Source organism: Struthio camelus, chromosome 6, assembly GCF_040807025.1.
Source record: "Struthio camelus isolate bStrCam1 chromosome 6, bStrCam1.hap1, whole genome shotgun sequence".
NCBI lineage: Eukaryota > Metazoa > Chordata > Aves > Struthioniformes > Struthionidae > Struthio > Struthio camelus.
The window spans coordinates 1,274,957-1,285,208 of NC_090947.1; positions in this window are offsets into that span (position 1 = coordinate 1,274,957).

Consider the following 10,252-nt stretch of genomic DNA (forward strand, 5'->3'; position numbering starts at 1 on the left):
TGCCAGGTTTCCAGCTCCATGTTCTGTAGCTGGGGCAGCTTCGTCCCGTTACACATCCCTGGGAGAGCCATGTTAACCCTATTAAGAAGTAATATGGTTAACCATATTAAGAAGTAACTGAAATTTCCCTGATTGCAGCTACACGAAACACTGATGTCTAGTCCTCCAAACGGGCTGAATCACATTCCTCCATTTCCTGACACCCAAGACTTACTAAGTGTTTGGGATGACGGAGGCGTGTGCTAGAAAAGACTTTGCTGTGCTCTGATTACCATGGGGTGACCACAGGCTATTTGCCTCTGGGCTTGCTGTACGACCCCGGCCCCTGAAGTTGCAAGAAGACACAAGCCAGCTTGTCCATGAGTCAGCAGTGTCCTTGTTGACGTTTCTTTCTGCCTCATCGCCCTGTCTCTGTGCTACAGTCCCACATGGTGGGAACAGCCATGGTCCAAGCTGAGCGCTGGGCCAACCACAAACTCCACTGAGAAGAGTGTGGTTTGCGGTGTTTCCACACATGATAATTTAACTTCCCACAGTGGATCTTCACAGGAGAAGGCAGTGGAGAAATCCCTCCAAGCGGGAACGTAGCAAGGAGAGCACCAGTGCCTCCAGCTACGCAGCTGGTAACATCTCCAGGTGGGATGCAGAGCCCTCAAAGTGGTGTAGTTTGCAAGAAGCGGTTCTTGCAGAACATACAGGTATTACCTCTGGCAAAGCAGGCCTGAAAGCTTGGTATTGCAGGCTATAAAGCAGATTCGGCAGCACGGGTGCACTGGAAAAGGGTCTCACGCTCATCATGTCATCTGCTCTGGCAGCCACAGGCGTAGGAGAAAAGCCAACCCACGCCATTCAGCATCTTTGGAATACCTTGACATTTTTACTTTAAATGGCACTTTTACAGCTTTTCCTTTCTTAATGTTCTTATAAATCTTGTAAAAGACAGGACAGCCAGAACGCGGCGCTTCCCGTCTGTTTGAATCACTGGTTTGTCTGACCTAATGTGAACTTCCCCACTTCTCAGTTTGCCAGCTGGGCTTCTCTTTTACTAAATTGGTTCGAGTAGACCCAGAAGGACTTTTCCCTCCCCTTCCTCCTTTTCAGCACAGCTTAGGAAGAAAATTTTCAGCTCCCGCGAGAGGCTGATGGCACCGAGTAGGGCACAGTTTGCCTCTACAGGCTGCCTTCAAAATTTGGCTGAAACAGCTCTGAGAGCCCCAGCCTCTCCCCCCTTTTATTACATGCTCCACAGTCCCCGAAAGTGAACCTTCACGTTCACGTTCACTGGAGAAATGAGGGGGAATTGCTCCCAAAAGCGGCCGCCTTCAAGAGCTTTCGAAGACGTGACGAGCCACCCCACGCAGCTGCAGCAAGTTCAAGGGCTCAGAGGCGTGAGGGGGGTGTTTGCCTTGGCTGGGGCATTTCCAGCCACCCCGCCTGCCTCCTGCCAGGCCAGCGTGTGGGGTGTAAATCCCAGCAACGGTGGGGATGGTCCCCTCCTGCGGCAGCCGCCACCAGGGCGGCCCCGCTTTGCCGACCCGTTGCATACCGGTGCGGAGCAAAGGGGCGCGGCGATGCACGGCCACCCATGTACCGAAGCTGTAGCCCCTGCGCGTGTTTTTGGCTTGGGACGGGTTAATTTTTTTTCCCCCGTTACCTCACACTGGCCTCTAGTTCTATGGAAAAACAAACCATCTGGTAATAATATTTCTTTAATAGCTGTCTGAGTCTGTGGGAAAGCTTGGCTTAATTTCTTAGAAAAGAAGAACAGATCAAATGAGAAGGGAGATTTTACAGGCAGCGCTGGGGCTTGCAGAGAGGAGACAACACTTTCTGGTTCCTTTCTCCAGCCGCCTCGTCTGCTGCCCATGTCCTCCTGTGTCACAGATACAGCTGCATGCCCGGAGCTGCTTGCCCTGCAGCTTGCCCATGGCGGCCGGTGTCAGGCCCTGCCTTCAGGTCCACGCTCTTCTGTGTCACTTGAGGACATCTTCAAAAGGCTGGATCTGTCCCCTCCAGCAGCAAGCTCCAAACTCCAGTCCCATACTCGCCCCAGCCTTTCCTCAGGGAGTCGTTAGTCATGTCTGTTGATGACAAGCAGGCGGTGGTGCCCATCTCTGCCACGAGTGCTGTCCTCCTCTCCTCCCCTTTCAGGCTTACTAAGGTTGTGCCTAAAGCGTCCCCTCATCCCTGGGCCAGACATGACTCTGCTGTTTGTCCGCTCCATCCCGCTGCTCGGACCCCTGCGAGTGCATTCCTGGCAAGCGGGAGGAGGGAGAGCATCGCTGCCCTGAAACTTCGCTCCTCTGACTGTTGCCCACCTCTGGGTTTTGCTACAGAGAGGTGAGGAAGGAGGAACAAGTGTGTTCACACAGGCAGTGTACAGGCATCATCTGCACAGGAGCAGCTGAGATGGCAGACATTCTCTGGAGCTACTTGGGATGGAGCCTGTGCCTCTCCTCCCAGACCAGGACATGTCTCCTCTCCAGTAGGCCCGACCCCTGGGAATGCAGCAAGGATGGTCAAACACTTCCACAGGCACTCTCAGAAAGGCCTTCCTTTGCTGTGGATACAAAGGGCTGAGAGCAGATCTGAGCCCCAGGTGAAACCTCCAGGAGCAGGAGCTGAAGTCTCACAGGGGTCAGATGGTACAATCGCCCTTGGAAAAGCAAGTAGTGCTAGGCAGAGATGAAACTCTTTGGGCATCACAGCTAGCATTTGCCTCTCTAGCCAAACATCCACAGAGCTGCTCTTTTCCTTTCCTTTAGCATTTTAAATGTCTGAAATGAACTTGCTCTGCATCATCATGGCAGTAACCCAGGACCTGTAGCCTTCACAGCTCTAGTAACGCCACTTCAGGATCTTGGGTTCTGGTTCGGGGTTCTGGTTCAGGTGCTTATAGAGGGCTCAAATCCCAGAGTCAGACGTGAATACATGGAGAGGCTCCAGCTCTGCTCCCTCCCTGGAGTCTGGGCCAGCAAACCCCTGCACTGAGTGCTCTCTTAAGAAGTTGGCACCAAGGGCTGAACAGGCCTGTGAGCTAGCTGCTGCAGCCTGAACCAACCAGTCACCAAGCATGAAAGTTTAGAGAGAAAGGGAGGAAAACACCCCCAATACATCTGCCTGCTTCTTTACTGAGATCCAACCCAACCTTCCGTTAGAGTTGAGCACACTGATGAATTCTTTCTCCTTATTACTTCGTCCTGCTTCTGGCCAGTGACGAAAGCAGTAATGCCAAAGCATCACAAGGATGGATGACTTGGCAATACTTCCAGCCTAACCAGAGGCTGGAAAAATCAAGAACTACATGAGCTGTTTTCTCAGCCTAAATGGATCAGCACAACTCTCCCTGCTGGTGCAAGGGAGGAAGTCGGTCCCGGTTTAGCTCTGATGCTCACAGAGCCTGTGTACGCACCAAGCGAGCATCGCAATGGCGCTTGGATGCACGCTTCCAGGCAGGTGGGCTTCTCCATCATGAGCAAGCAAGCGTTTGCTGAGCAGTGAGTCCCATGAATCCCAGCACTCCTCCAGTCTGTTGACACAAATGGACACATCGGGTAGGTAGCAGAGCGTTTTCAATTCAGGTTTGCATGCTGGCCAGCAGAATCAAGCCTTGCTCCACAACTGCAGCTCCTCAGCCTTAGGGCAGATGGAGGAATGAAAGTATCAGCCGGAAGACGGAATAACTTAGAGTTTGAGTCAGTCCTTGTGTCAAGGTCACCACAGCCTAACCCTTAATGATCTGTGGGCCAGGGAGAAAAACCCCTTTCCCACAGGAAGCTCTACCAGGCGGGTGTTGTGAGACATCAGGATGCAAATCAGTTCACCTACCAGGAAGGGCCTTTCCATGCTTACACAGAGATCGAGTTGCACAATCTTTCTCCTGCCCCACTATGGAGATTTGAAAGCAAATACGGCAAAACTAATTTTCATGACAACAAGTTCTCAGGGAAAATGTATATTTATGTATATTTTTCATTTAGAAAATGAAAACGTCTCACAGTACAGCTTTTTTTTTTTTTTTTTGGTCAGAAATATCTTAGTTTGGGGATAAAAGCTGACCAAAACAGGAAAAGATTGGCAAAACCTGTAGTGTTCTCCTATTTTTGGAGAGGGGGAAAAAAAGAGGGGAGGGGGATTTCTGGTTTTCTGATAAAGATGGGGAAGGAAATTACAGGAAGTGTCAGTACTTCAGAGTTATTACCCGTTAGTTCATAGCCAAACACTTAGCAGGTAAATTTTTTTTTTTTCCCCCCTCCATTTGGACCCTGCTGTGTCAGCAGCAGCCTTCTCTCCCTGTGACCACCCAGTGGGGTGAGGTGCCCAGGAAACGCCGGCATCAGCCTTGGTGCCACCGCCACTGGGACTAAGAAGAGAGCACTTGTGGTTTTCTTCGTGCCATAACGAAGCCATTAAGCCTAGGTGTTCTCCCATGTGGCCTCTCATGGAGGATATCCAGCGGGCACAATATGAAAACTGGTTGGAAAAACATACACTAATCCCTAGAGCAGTTGGACAGAGAAGATTTTCCATTTCTCTGCAGTAAAACTTATTGCTTGGGCAATGCCCAGAGAGCAGAGAGTGTATGCTGGGCCAGGCACACCTTCCTTGGGAAAGGAGGCACCAGGCACTCTAGGAACAGCAAAATTTGCCTCCAGCTTTGCCTCCAGCTGGAAGGACTGAGAACACCTTCCACAGACTGCCAGGCAGTCACCATGTCCCGTACAAGGAGGCTGGGGTGGTCCAAGGCGCCTGACACTCCTCGATTTGCAAACCTGGGCCAGCATGTGTCACCAGACTGCAAAGAGCTGAGTTATCCAGGTTAAAAAGTTGGGTTTCCCCTTGCAATCTAGGTGTGGATTATGGTGCTGTTCCTAAACTGCCTCCCCACATCTGCAAACACTCGGCAGCCTGTTGCCACATGGCAATGTGCTGGGTTTTGCTCTGCCCGTGGAGAATGTAGACCCAGGAGATGAGATGAGCTGTGCTACAGAAAGCCCCACGTGAAGCCAGGCACAGGGTATTGATCCTCTCATGGCCCGAGGACATGCTCTACAACCAGAAGAGCTCACGTGCACATAGCCGAGAGCTGTGCTCCTCTCCTCACCTGCAATTCACAGCAACCCTGCTGCTTCCAGCTGTCCACGTGCATCCCCCTGTGAGCAGTCTTCACTCTGAGAGTCTCACATGTTTCCCAGAGCGCTTTTTTCAGCCCTACATCTCAGTTTCCCCACATACTGCCACTCTGCCAGCCTCCTGGGTCAGCCCTGGGACTGGTCCCATGAAGGTCAGCAAGCCCCAGGGTGTAAGGAGGAGGCACGGGGCTGGCAGTGTTCTCCATCTTCTGGGAGAGCCGCACAGCCAAACTCCCAATATCTGTCTGGTGTCATTCTTTTGCTTTCACCATTCACCTCTCAAATGATTTCTCATGTTTTTCAAAATGCTTAGCACATCACCATACTGTACCCCTCAGCCTTGCTGCATCACAGATCAGGTCTATTTGCTGCCACAGAGCCATAAGAGCATCCATGCTCTCCTTTCTGCCCAGCCTCATTTAGCCCCTGTTCTGCTAAATACAGTTTCACTTTCCTTTTGCATCTGCAGCAAGCCCCAAACCTCTGGGAAGCATGGAAGTCTTGCCTGCTTGAATCTCCTCCAGGTAACATAACCTGGCTGGTTTCACATTATGGTGCTGCACAGGGCCAGCATGTCCCCTTTTTGCCCTGTTGCAGGGAGTTAATCCACCCCTAGGCCAGCAGTTTGCACGCATCCACGCATCTCTGTCAACTTCATGAGGCCCCTGTCAGCCCACTCCCAGGGTGTTTCTAGTCCAGTTTTGTCAGTATGGACCATTTATACCCATTTATATCACTACAACAGGCATCACAGCTTATTGGGTGGTTTTGCCCTTCAAGAGCATTTGTAGGGTGCAGCAACATTTGCAGCTGAGCTCTTGATACAGCAGAGCCAGATCCAGCCTGCAGCCTTTTCCTAGAAGTGTAAAACAAGTTAGCTACCCTTTCTGGCAAGTACAGCTTCCCGACCCACTCTGAGGGATGCCAAGCACTGTCCTTGGCTCTTTCGCAGACAATGAGGAGCAGATGTAAAACATTCAACCGTTTTGCTGTCCTCAAACCTATCTACCCTCTTCTCCCCTGCCCCGTCACCATTTAACTGTGACTAAGACAGCAGCAAGGATGCTGAGCTGGAAGAGAAACAAACAGGATGGCTGGTGCTTGAGGGAGATCCTTGAGGAGCAGCAGTAGTGTTAGCCCATAGGTTCAGCCCATCTGTGGCAGACACCTCCCAGAGCAGGGCTTGTTGCAGAAGAGCAGCTTGTGTGTCCTTGTGGATCACAACCCCTGCTGCAGCTACAGCTCTGCCCTCAGATCCCCTTGGCCCTCTTTGCTTGGCTTCCTGCCAGTGCTATGAGCCGGCCATGTCACCACCAGGCCAGGGCTGTGCTCCCAGCACCACTCATGCTCAGCTGCTCTTGGGCTGGGGAGCAGCTCTTGCTTCGGCAATGTCCTTGCCTGCAGCTCTATGAACAGACGATGCTTTGTTGCCACTAGAAAGAGAACAGTGTCATATAAGTGCTGCCACTCCATCAGCAGAGGGCTCTAGGACGTACCAAACATGGGGGGATGGCTAAACAACTCCACTGAAAATGAACAGAAACACTTGAAAAAGCCTTTTTAAAACACAATGGGCCACCAAGATGGTCAGTGACCAGAACACACAGCATACAAGGAGAGGCTGCACTTCTTCAGTCCAGAAAAGAAGGGATTAAGAGGAGGGGAACCAAATCTCAGCCTTCCACTACACAAACAGGGGCTATAAAGGAGACAGAGCCAGACCCTCCTCAGAGGCATACAGCAGACAGACAAGATAAACAGCTTTCCTTCATTGCTTTTTTATAGGAACACTTAAAGGTAAACAGGCTGTTCAAAAATCTCTAAACACTCACCCTCTTTTTAACCTTTCCAGGAAGAAGCAACCAAACAGTGCCGCAAACTGACCTAGAGCAGATAGCTGGGAGGACCAGGGATGCCCCCCCCGCCTCCCCTCAATGCCTTCATAGTCCACCGAGCCTCACGCTAACCAGGGACAGGGGTGCTCTGCACTTCAGCAGCCACCCAACCTGCAGGATCAGCACCCACCCAGGACCTTGCAGTCCCGCAGAAGTCCTGGAGGAAAAGCTGGTGCAAACAGGTGAAGAGAACTGCTGGTTAAAATCCCTCCTCCCCCAGGCCTGGGCAGGGATTCAGACTGCAGATGGATGGCAGGCACCTGTGGGCTGACATGATGGGATATTTAGGGCTGCTCCCCCCCCCCCCACCAGCACCTGTTAAAGAGCACTGTCCCCCATCAGTCCTGCCCTATATGCTGACAAGGGCTGAGCCTCAGGTGTTTGCTCTCATGGCTCCAGCTACAACGTCAGTTCCTAACTAGATGCAGTTCCCTGCCCATCAGCTATCCCCGTAGGGAGCCTTGTCACTCTTTCTAACTACTGTGCAAGGGCACTGCAGCTACGCAAAGTGCTTGCAGACGCTCTGTGACTTGCAGCAAAGCGGGGAAGGAGTGCTCTGAGGGTCGGGGACATGCCAGCTTGAGCCTGGCCCAGGTCCTCACGAGCAGCCGGCTCAGATGGCAACGTGTCCTGCTTTTGCGGGGTTCTCGCACAGTGCCACTGCTCCAAGATACCGGTGGGAGGAGGGGGCAATGAGTCTCATCTCTAAACCAGAGCAGGGGCATGCAGTCAGCTGCTGGGGTGGAAGGAGAAACCCAGAGGGCTTATTGTCTTGTAAAAAGTAAGGGTCCAGGCCTGGAGCTGCATGCTGCAAGCAGCCGTATGGATTGCCCATGCCAGGCACTGAGCCTGTCTGGCTGCTGGCGTTACAGGTGTTGATAAATCACAGGAGCTGTTACCAACTGAAAGCAATTTGCAGATTCAGGCCATGGCAAACACTTGCTTTCCTGTGGCATTTGAAACCAAATAAAGAGATCTGAGAATGTTTTTTTTATAGGCAAATTCCCATCTTAGAGAAGATAAAAGTGTGTTTTTAAAGACAGTTTCAGCTGGCTTCTTACTATGGAAGGGACAAGATCCCAGGCTTTTCTGCAAGTCAGGATAAGTGGCTTTTCTTTTTCCTGAGGCAACTGTAAGCCAGGAAAGCTTGAGATTAGCCCTAACTGGCTCACTAATTTTGCTTCCCCGTTTTGTGTGCCCTTTGCAAATCTGAGAGTCATGGGTCAGGTGGGCATGAGCGACCTTGCTGTGCAGCACTAACAGGGTGATGTAGGGTAGCTTCGGCATAATGCGTGCTTACCATAGATCCCTGCAACACGCTCGCCGCCCTGGACACGGCATAACCAGGAGCAGGGTCAGCAGTTGCTAGACCTGGCATGGGGATGCTCTGGAGTACGGATGCTGGAAAGCAGTGGGAATGGGCACCCCAAATCTCCAGTGGGGCCATAACACTGACTGTGCCTCTGGTGCCTTTTTTGGGGCTCCCATCCTGCTCTGGAAAGGGTCATCATCAGCTTGACGAACATCTCTATCCGTCAGGGCTTAGGCAATGTCCTCCTCCAGCCCAGGTACCAGTACCAGACCTGGCCATGAGGTGTGGCAGGGAGGGCTGAGCAGGCTCATGGTCCACCTTGGCCCGAAACAGCTCCCCATGTAGATGGAGAGCAGCTCTCTAGCCAGATACCAAGCCCGCGTGTGTGCTCAGAAGTTAATGCTTGGCTGCCTGGAGCATGGCCAGCAGAGCCAGCTCAATGCAAGCTAGCGCGCAGAGTAGTGGCCTGTTCCTGAGCAGGCAGTTTGCTTCGGGACCACCCAGCAAATGTTCAGGACAGGTCACGGAGGAGAGGTCATCCCTGCTGTAACTTCAGCCAACTGTAGCGGCTGAAACATAGCGTGGATGTTCTCCTGCTTGTGGCTAGCAGCTAATTACTTACCATTTAGCCCACGTGAAAGCCAGGTAGATAGGAGCCACACCAAGACCTCCCTTGACTGTGCCGCAGGCTGACAGCTCTGCATAACATCGGTGTGACAGGCCGTGGGACCCTGGCACACCACAACGAATGGGGTGAATACAGCCTGGATTAGCATGGCCAAGGTCACCTGCCAGCAAGGATCTCACAGCAGAGCTTCACCGGGGTGTGTGGGGCAAGTGCTAGCACCCGTGCAAGTTTAGAGCCAGTGGTCCTTGAAAAGAGAGTTTAACATGGATAAAAAGTGGGCTCACGTAGCAAACTGAAGCTCAGCAAACTGCCGAAAAACAGAAGAGCTGTTCATGGGCCCGTAACTGTAAACCCTCTGCAGAGCCAAAGGAGAGCAGGGGTAACGTGCACCACGGAAAATATAACTTGCCCTTCCAAACAGAGAAAAATGTTGGAATGGGCATTTTACCTTCATTTCCCCATCAGGCCAACGTCCACTGAGAGTGGGAGGGCAGTACTGGATTTCCTGGCCGCCTTGCTGTGTTTCATCCCCCGGGCCAAATAGGCTGGGATTAGAAACCCCACATGCATCTGGGCCAAACGCAAAGCAGAGGGTTCAGCCAGGCAGCTCTGTTTCTGCTCATCATTGGGTGATACCCCACACAGAACCACATCCAGCCGTGGGCACTGCCGTGCTCCCTATGGGGGAGCCCCTGGGTTGAAAGCTTTATCCAAGCACGGGGGGTCAGGTGAGTGTGGGGGTCTGGCAGCCGTCGTGGCATGACAGCTAGGGAGCACGGAAGTGCATAGCTGTGTCGTGGTGAATTAGGGCAAGTAGCGTGACGGGGAGGGGTAGCACGCTGGCATCATTTCTCAAGTGAGAAACCAAGTCTCCTGGGGAAAATGCATGCTCCAATGCAGTCCGAAATAGCACCGTGTGTCCATGCCAAGCTCCAGGGCTGGCCTGTGGCACAGGACAGCCCGGGGTGGACCGACTTGAGAGGAGCCATTGTATGAGGCTGGCTGGGCAGCGTGTACCCCCAACTGAATTGCCTGTCCCCAGCCGGCCCGCAGCCCCCGCCATGGGCTGCTCCCTTCCGGGGGCCCAGCGGTGACTCACATTTGCTATAAACACGTGTCCTGACGGATAATGAATCCCGGCCTTTGCTGCCTAGATGCCTTTTGGGAAAGCTCTGGATTTTCTTTGCAATACTCCCCCCATCCAGCTCCCCTTCCCCTTCTGGCAGCTCCGTTCCTGTGCGTGATCGTTTCCTGATGCAGAGCAGAGCCAGGAATCTGAGGCGCT